Source organism: Oncorhynchus clarkii, chromosome 23 (assembly GCF_045791955.1).
Source record: "Oncorhynchus clarkii lewisi isolate Uvic-CL-2024 chromosome 23, UVic_Ocla_1.0, whole genome shotgun sequence".
Taxonomy (NCBI): Eukaryota; Metazoa; Chordata; class Actinopteri; order Salmoniformes; family Salmonidae; genus Oncorhynchus; species Oncorhynchus clarkii.
The window spans coordinates 812672-822370 of NC_092169.1; positions in this window are offsets into that span (position 1 = coordinate 812672).

Sequence of the window (9699 nt, forward strand, 5' to 3'; positions counted from 1 at the left end):
GGTATAGAGTCAATGTGCGGGGAAATAGGTTAGTTGAGGTAGCATGGACATGTAGGTAGAGTTAATTTAAGTGACTATGCATAGATGACAACAGAGGGTGGCAGTGGTGTGGAGAAGGGAGGGGGGGGCAATGCGAACAGTCTGGGAAGCCATTTGACTAGATGTTCAGGAATCTTATGGCTTGTGGTAGAAGCTGTTTAGAAGCCTCTTGGACCTAGACTTGGCACTATGGTACCGCTTGCCGTGTGGTAGCAGGGAGAACAGTCTATGACTAGGGTGGCTGGAGTCTTTGACAATTTTTAGGGCCTTCCCCTGACACTGCCTGGCGTAGAGGTCCTGGATGGCAGGAAGCTTGGCCCCAGTGATGTACTGGGCCTTTTGTACTACCCTCTGTAGTGTCTTGCGGTCGGAGGCCGAGCAGTTGCCATTTCAGGCATTGATACAACCAGTCAGGATGCTCTTGATGGTGCAGCTGTAGAACCTTTTTAGGATCTGAGGACCCATGCCAAATCTTTTCAGTATCTTGAGGGGGAACAGGTTTTGTCGTGCCAGCTTCACGACTGTGATGGTGTGCTTGGACCATGTTAGTTTGTTGGTGATGTGGACACCAAGGAACTTGAAGCTCTCAACCTGCTCCAGTGCAGCCCAATCAATGAGAATCGGGGTGTGCTCATTCCTCTTTTTCCTGTAGTCCACAATCATCTCCTTTGTCTTGATCACGTTGAGGAAGAGGTTGTTGTCCTGGCACCACATGGCCAGGTCTCTAACCTCCTCCCTATAGACTGTCTCATTGTTGTCGGTGATCAGGCCTACCACTGTTGTGTCATCAGCAAATTTAATGATGGTGTTGGAGTCGTGCCTGGCCGTGCAGTCATGAGTGAACAGGGAGTACAGGAGAGGACTGAGCACACACCCCTAAGGAGCCCCTGTGTTGAGGGTCAGTGTGGCAGATGTGTTGTTACCTACCCTTACCACCTGGGGGCCTGTCAGGAAGTCCAGGATCCAGTTACAGAGGGAGGTGTTTAGTCCCAGGGCCCTTAGCTTATTTAAGATTTTTTAGGGCACTATGGTGTTGAACTCTGAGCTGTAGTCAATGAATAGCATTCTCACATAAGTGTTATTTTTGTCCGGGTGTGAAAGTGCAATGGAGATTGCATCATCTGTGGATCTGTTGGGGCGGTAAGCAAACTGGAGTGGTTCTAGGGATTCTGGGATAATGTGTTAATGTGAGCCATTACCAGCCTTTCAAAGCACTTCATGGCTACCGATGCGAGTGCTACGGGTCGGTAGTCATTTAGGCAGGTTATCTTAGTGTTCTTGGGCACAGGGACCATGATGGTCTGCTTACAACATGTTGGTATTACAGATTCGGACAGAGAGAGGTTGAAAATATCAGTGAAGACACTTGCTAGTTAGTCATTGCATGCTCGCAGTACACTTCCTGGTAATCCGTCTGGCCCTGCGGCCTTGTGAATGTTGACCTGTCTGAAGGTCTTACTCACATCGGCTGTGGAGAGCGTGATCATACAGTCTTCCGGTACAGCTGGTGCTCTCATGCCTGTTTCAGGCCTCGAAGCGAGCATAGAAGTAGTTTAGCTCGTCCGATAGGCTCGTGTCACTGGGCAGCTCTCGGCTGTGCTTCCCTTTGTAGTCTGCAATGGTTTGCAGGCCATGTCACATCCGACGAGCGTCAGAGCCGGTGTAGTACAACTCTATCTTAATCCTGCTTTGCCTGTTTGATGATTCGTCGGAGGGCATAGCGGGATTTCTTATAAGCTTCCGGGTTAGAGTCCCGCTCCTTGAAAGCGACAGCTCTAGCATTTAGCTCAGTGCAGATGCTGCCTGACTTCTGGTTGGGGTATGTACGTACGGTTACTGTGGGGACGAGGTCATCAATGCACTTATTGATGAAGCAAATGACAGATGTGGTGTACTCCTCAATGCCATTGGAGGAATCCCGGAACATATTCCAGTCTGTGCTAGCAAAACAGTCCTGTAGCTTAGCATCTGCTTCATCTGACCACTTTGGGTGCTTCCTGCTTTAATTTTTGCTCATAAGCAGGAATCAGGAGGATGGAATTATGGTCAGATTTGCCAAATGGAGGGCGAGGGAGAGCTTTGAATGCATCTCTGTGTGTGGAGTATAGGTGATTCAGAGTTATTTTCCCTCTGGTTGCACATTTAACATGCTGATAGAAATTTGGTAAAACTGATTTATGTTTCCCTACATTAAAGTCCCCGGCAACCTGGAGCGCCGCCTCTGGGTGAGCGTTTTCTTGTTTGCTTATGGCAGAATAAAGCTCATTCAATGCTATCTTAGTGCCAGCCTCTGACTGGGGTGGTATGTAAAACAGCTACAAAGAATAGAGATGAAAACTCTCTTGGTAGGTAATGTGTTCTGCAGCTTATCATGAGAAACTCTACCTCAGGCGAGCAATAGCTTGAGACTTTCTTAGATATCATTCACCAGCGGTTGTTTACACAAATACATAAACCGCCGCCCCTTGTCTTACCAGATGCTGCTGTTCTATCCTGCCGGTACATCGTATAACCAGCCAGCTGTCTGTTAAAATTGTCATCGATCAGCCACAACTCCGTAAAGCATAAGATGTTACAGTTTTTAATGTCCCGTTGGTTGTTTAATCTTCACACTTCGCACTGAAATGAGTGTACAAGTGAAATGTACAGTATGCATCGTGTAGGACCGAACAGATTTTTATGGCCTTCTCAAGACGACATCCACTGGTATCAGTTTGATGAAGTCCTTGAGATGATTCCACCCCAAAAATGTGTGACATCCCGCCACTTAGAGGTTGAGATAAATGTGTGGCCCAGACTCTCATGAAGAAAACCATGAATGAATGAATATGGTGCTCCTGAGAAGAAGGAGGATGGTCATGCTGACACTAGTGCTGTAGTTACAGCATTCTAAATGCCCTTGGAAAATGTTCCTACAGTATGATGACATGTTTAACTTTTCTGATGAAACCTGTTGAATGTTATTAATTTCACTAATGCCTGTGTTTTTATTTGTTTCGATATTTACTGCAGTTTGGTTAATAAAACCCAGACTATTCTAAATATATCTAATGTCCTTATTACATGGTTGCATACAATGAAATGCAATGTTTTGGGGTAAATCTTGGAAGGATTATGATAGTAAACTAATCTAGTTTATATGGAAACCAATGCCTCTTCAACCCCGTTACAGTATTCAACCCTGTCACCCTAGTCTCAACCCCATAACTTGACAATATTTGTTAAGTAAAATGGCAAAGATGAATAAATATGAATGTAATGTTTTCTGAGCTCAGTCTGAAATGTTAAGGACAATCCCAAGAAGATTAGATTTATGTAAAAATTCTGAATTTAATGCATTTTTAAATTTAAATGATGAGGCCACTATTTCAGGGTTTAATATAGCAAATTTTTGAGATTTTACATACAGTACATTTTATATTTATAATAATTGAATTGGTTTGGGGGACACATGAGCATTAAGTAAATGTGGATTTTTTAACAAATATCTTTTATAATCCTATTCAGACAGCTTCCATATTGTCTGTGACAGGGTTGAAGATAAATGGTGTCCATATCAGACAAAAATGGACAATAATAAAAAGGCTTTAATGCCTGAGGTGGGAAAATATGTTTTCTTGAGGGTTTAAAAAATATATTACCGCAGCCCAAGAATGACTCTTGTATTGTATTTATTTTCATCTGCTAAGACATTGAATACATGTTGCTTAATAGGCTTGTGCACAGATAGGGCTCTACCCCATTTGCCAATGGTTTACTGCCGTTTTGAGTGTTGATACATTTTCATCTATGCTTCAGAACCAAAAAGTTGCGTGCCTTGATTGTTAACCAATGACCAGTCACCAGCATTGGCGCACAAATGCTGGGGCATATATTTAGGGTGTGTTCGTAAATTCAAGCTATTGTGCCAGAGTGCGCTCTGGGCGAGTGTTGTCAGATTGTCCGTTAGTACGTTCAGAGCGTTTTGCTCTCGGAGAGTTCGAAGCGCACACTGGATGCTCTGGCCGAGGAGTTGATCCCAGCGTTCTGACCTCACAATGGCAGTAAAGCACCCAAGCTAAGTGGCTAACATTGGCTAGCTTGCTAGCTACTTCCATATACAAATTAGAGCACACCTCACTCAGACAAATTTTACTCACCCTACCAGAGCTGGTTAGGCTGATTTAATGTTATCCAGAGGGTTGGTGACTGTAACTGTGCTGCTGGTAACAATTTAATTACGCTTTTTTGCTGACATTTACTGATACCGGCGTGTGTTGAGCATTCCTAAATTCCTCAGTTATTCTGCTCTCTGGCACACGCAGAGAAGATTGCTCTGCATTCGGCTAGATAGCCAGAGTGAAATTACGAATGCACGCCTAGATTAGTGACCAGAAAGATTAGTGACCTGGCAAAAACAGAGTAGGCCTACTGTTTATCATCCATAAATATACAGTTTAGAAATCTACAACTGACTCATCTTTGCCAGAACAATAGGCTACCTGGTGATTTGATTGATCATAGAGAGAATAAAGTAGACGGCACACGTCAAACGTTTGATTTATGGACCTATGTCCGGATGACATGTGCGTGCCCATATTTGGGCATCCTGTTCCTCTTCTCACGTGTTAGAGGGTGTGTTAATTTATGCATATATTGCATCTATTCCTTTGAATTTGTCATGATGATTGATGTCTAGGGACCTCTTTGAACTGGGGGGGATGTGTTTGAACATTTCAAAGAGTATGGCCCCCCCCACCCCCTGTTTTACTGACCTTAGGGCTGTTGTCTATGAAACAGGAATGTCCTGGGGTATTAGGGTTGGCAGACGCATTATAAATAAAGCCCAGAACACTAAACAAGATTTAAAAAATAAAACCCTGAACATTAAACAAAAAATGATGTCTTCTAGGCCAATTCTCGGGGTGCTATGCGTCTCTTGTCATGAACCCAATGACAAAAGCCTCAAGGAAGTTTTGTTTGAGACCCCAGAAGGTTTTAAAGTTTTGAGTTTTGGGTACAAGTGAGGGACATATGTCTTACATATTCCCAGCTGAAGAATCTACAGTTAAGATATTCAGACAGCAAACCCCTTTATCATGCAAAACCCGGGAGTTTTTCTCCTGCGCTGTGGATGAGAGAATAGCTTAAGATAAGGCTAGTGCTCTGTCAAATTGAACAGGCCCTGAGTGGTACAACTCTGCCCGGATATGCAATGGAAGAACTGGTCTGCGGACACAGTGATCTGAAGGCCCTAAGAATCGCTTCAATGGCGTATAGCCCTGACTCCAAAGTAACAATTTTAGCATGTGAACAATTTGATCGTGCGAATGCGGCGAAGTCTGTCAGTTCATATGTATTTTCCAAGGCATGCAAGGATGTAAACTTTTTTACGCCAGTGTTTAGCTTTAAATGGATTGATTATCCCATATTCATAACACTTATGAATAAGCTGAACAGTCTTTTCCAAAATCATGAACAATTACGGCGCTGGCCGCGTCTATCCTTAAGACATACCCAGGATCTACATGCCCAACGTATGATCTATCCCTGGAGTGAAAACTTACGGAGCTTTGATGGAGCGTGCAAGAGAGCCTGTCTTGGCGTTGGTGAATTGGAGATGGATGCCAGTCAGGGCTAACCAGACCCTATATCTGTAAGAAAGGAATAGTAAAAAGGTTGAATTAATTATAACATGTTTTAAACTGTATGTACTAAAGATTTATAATTAAATAAATAAATATTCTAGCCACTCTGTTCGCATTGCTTTAGCGACACTCCAAACACCAGGCCAACAGCCCAGAAGATGTATCAGTCCGAACAGTTAAAAGATAATCCGTGAATCCATCCTAATGGAGCTTTCTGAAGGTGAATTAGTGAAAATAATATATTTTTAGATTTGGAGGCGTTAGGTATTTTTTTCTGCGAATTGTTTGAATATTACAATTAGATATTGTTCTAATATTAAATAGACGTTATATGTGTTTTAAACGGGGGGTAATGCATGTATTCTTATAAGTGAAAAATGGGCAAAAAAGTATTTAGTCAGCCACCAATTGTGCAAGTTCTCCCACTTAAAAAGATGAGAGAGGCCTGTAATTTTCATCATAGGTACACTTCAACTATGACAGACAAAATGAGAAAGAAAATCCAGAAAATCACATTGTAGGATTTTTAATGAATTTATTTGCAAATTATGGTGGAAAATAAGTATTTGGTCAATGACAAAAGTTTACCTCAATACTTTGTTATATACCCTTTGTTGGCAATGACAGAGGTCAAACGTTTTCTGTAAGTCTTCACAAGGTTTTCACACACTGTTGCTGGTATTTTGGCCCACTCCTCCATGCAGATCTCCTCTAGAGCAGTGATGTTTTGGGGCTGTTGCTGGGCAACACAGACTTTCAACTCCCTCCAAAGATGTTCTATGGGGTTGAGATCTGGAGACTGGCTAGGCCACTCCAGGACCTTGAGATGCTTCTTACGGAGCCACTCTTTATTTGCCCTAGCTGTGTGTTTCGGGTCGTTGTCATGCAGGACCCAGCCACGACCCATCTTCAATGCTCTTACTAAGGGAAGGAGGTTGTTGGCGATACATGGCCCCATCCATCCTCCCCTCAATACGGTGCAGTCGTCCTGTCCCCTTTGCAGAAAAGTATCCCCAAAGACTGATGTTTCCACCTCCATGCTTCACGGTTGGGATGGTGTTCTTGGGGTTGTACTCATCGCATGTCCTCTAAAGCTACAGTGGGGAGAACAAGTATTTGATACACTGCCGATTTTGCAGGTTTTCCTACTTACAAAGCATGTAGCGGTCTGTCTTTTTATCATAGCTACACTTCAACTGTGAGAGACGGAATCTAAAACAAAAATCCAGAAAATCACATTGTATGATTTTTAAGTAATTAATTTGCATTTTATTGCATGACATAAGTATTTGATCACCTACCAACCAGTAAGAATTCCGGCTCTCACAGACCTGAAAGTTTTTCTTTAAGAAGCCCCCTGTTCTCCACTCATTACCTGTATTAACTGCACCTGTTTGAACTCGTTACCTGTATAAATGACACCTGTCCACACACTCAATCAAACAGACTCCAACCTCTCCACAATGGCCAAGACCAGAGAGCTGTGTAAGGACATCAGGGATAAAATTGTAGACCTGCACAAGGCTGGGATGGGCTACAGGACAATAGGCAAGCAGCTTGGTGAGAAGGCAACAACTGTTGGTGCAATTATTAGAAAATGGAAGAAGTTCAAGATGACGGTCAATCACCTTCGGTCTGGGGCTCCATGCAAGATCTCACCTCGTGGGGCATCAATGATCATGAGGAAGGTGAGGGATCAGCCCAGAACTACACGGCAGGACCTGGTCAATGACCTGAAGAGAGCTGGGACCACAGTCTCAAAGAAAACCATTAGTAACACACTACGCCGTCATGGATTAAAATCCTGCAGCGCACGCAAGGTCCCCCTGCTCAAGCCAACGCATGTCCAGGCCAGTCTGAAGTTTGCCAATGACCATCTGGATGATCCAGAGGAGGAATGGGAGAAGGACATGTGGTCTGATGAGACACAAAATAGAGCTTTTTGGTCTAAACTCCACCTGTCGTGTTTGCCACAAATTGGCCAAAGATATGAAACTGTTTGCCAGAAGCCTGTTTTTTCAGTAAGGGAAGTCCTCTGGTACTAATAACTGGGGCACTGTAGTAGACAGCTCCAGGCCAACTGACAGACAGACCTAACTCATGCGTGACTGGATGGACATGGACATGGATATGGAGGAAATAAATCTGAAGACTGAGACTGGGCATAGATTGTATGGTGTACTACCAATTGAACTTGGTAGTACATGCACTTGTCCTTTTTTAGTAGCCCTGATTTTCCAGATAGCTTCTATTTAAATAATATTTGACTTGAAAATTATTGATCAGTGGTTATTTGTGGCTGGATATAGGTTATGTGTGTCTCGCTCTCGCTCTCGCTCTCTCTCTGAGCATGGTGCTGGGCCACTGCAGTCCTCCTCTACACCAGGAGTTGGCGCTGATGGCTGGCTGGCTGAAGAGACAGGAGCATCATGAGGAACTGGCAGCTACGGTGGTTCGTTCTAAGGACTGAAGCACTGTACTTCTATAAGGACCAGGATGAGACTAAACCTCACGTATAATACACTAGTTTAATGCACATTTTCAGGTCATTCTACATATATTAGGACTGTATTATACTCTCTAAAAGAGTTAATAATATGTTCTCTAATATCAGAAACAGGACACTGACTCTGTATCTCCATGTAAGTGTCTCCTCGGGCCACTCAATCTGTTATCCCTCTCTGTATCTCTGGCTCCTCCAGTCTGGCTTCTGTGTGCCTAGTTACCCGGCCACACTGGTTAGTTATGTAGGCTAACTTTTAAAGAGGTAACTGGCTCCTCCATTCCAGCTCTGCAGGCTGTATAGTTGCTGGCTGTTTGACTGCTAATGTGGTAACTGGTTGGCCTCTGGCTAGATTGGGTTATAAGTCAGAGACTTTAGTATCTGACCCCAGACCTGCCTATACTGGAGGGCATGGTAATACAGAAGAGATGGCAGGATAAATGGAAGTAGAGATGTTTTCCATCTCTCTGCCTTCAATACTCCTTCAGTTGGACTCCTGCCAAGACTTAAGCTGATAATGGAGTCTGTAATGTTTGGGAAAGATTCTGTAATGTTTGTCGCGCACAGCACGTCTCCCTCTGTGCTTTAAACTATTTCAAACAGAGACATAAGTAAAGTTTCTATTTTGTTTTACCAAACCACACCATGCTCTACCATTCATATTTTGTTATCTCCTTCCTGTCCTCTGTCTCTGTCTCTCTGCCTATTCTCTGTCTTTCTGTCTCTGTCTCTCTCTCAGGGATGCATCCTTCTCCAGGGCAGTCAGGTCAGCAAGCTGTCGGCCAATCAGGATGAAGCTGGTTGCCACCTGTTTGAGATTGTTCCAGGTAAGTCACCATAGTGGTATCTAACCCTTCCCTCTGATGAGGTATTACTTTAACTTATCAATCAAGAAGCACTCACAAATATATTTATACTGTGTGCCCTATGCTGAACAAGACCCGTGTAAAGCCTAAATTATGAAATGATAGAGTTTCTCAGGGAACTCTGGGTAGCAAAGCAGTTCATAGACTAGAAAGTTATCAGTCTTGATTAATATTGTGCAGTGCATAATACACTCAATACTTTTAATAAAACATAACTTGCATAACAAACAAGATGTCAGACATTCCAACAAGGGATCTATTTAATTTGGTTCTAAACGTGGCAGCATAGGCATGGTGGTATTGTGGAAATACACACACACACACTCTGGTTGTTGTTTGATAAAGATTAGCTATTTGTGCAAACAGTGAAATTAAGAGAAAGAGAGAGGAATGAGATGGAAGGGGGGAGGAGGGGCCATTTGGAAGAAAATAAGGAAAAAATTGAATCAATGAATGCATGAATTGAATTAAATAAGAATACTTTTTGTATGACTTGTAAGGAGATTTGAAACATGACTTGTAAGAGGACACATAAGGACTTTGTGGGCTTGTGTACTGTGCTACACTGGGCTGCTAACTCTCTCTGTCCTGTCATGCCCTGCTGGCACACAGGACCAGCCCTGCTTGGCACACACACCTGGCTGCGTGTAGACTGTGGACTCTA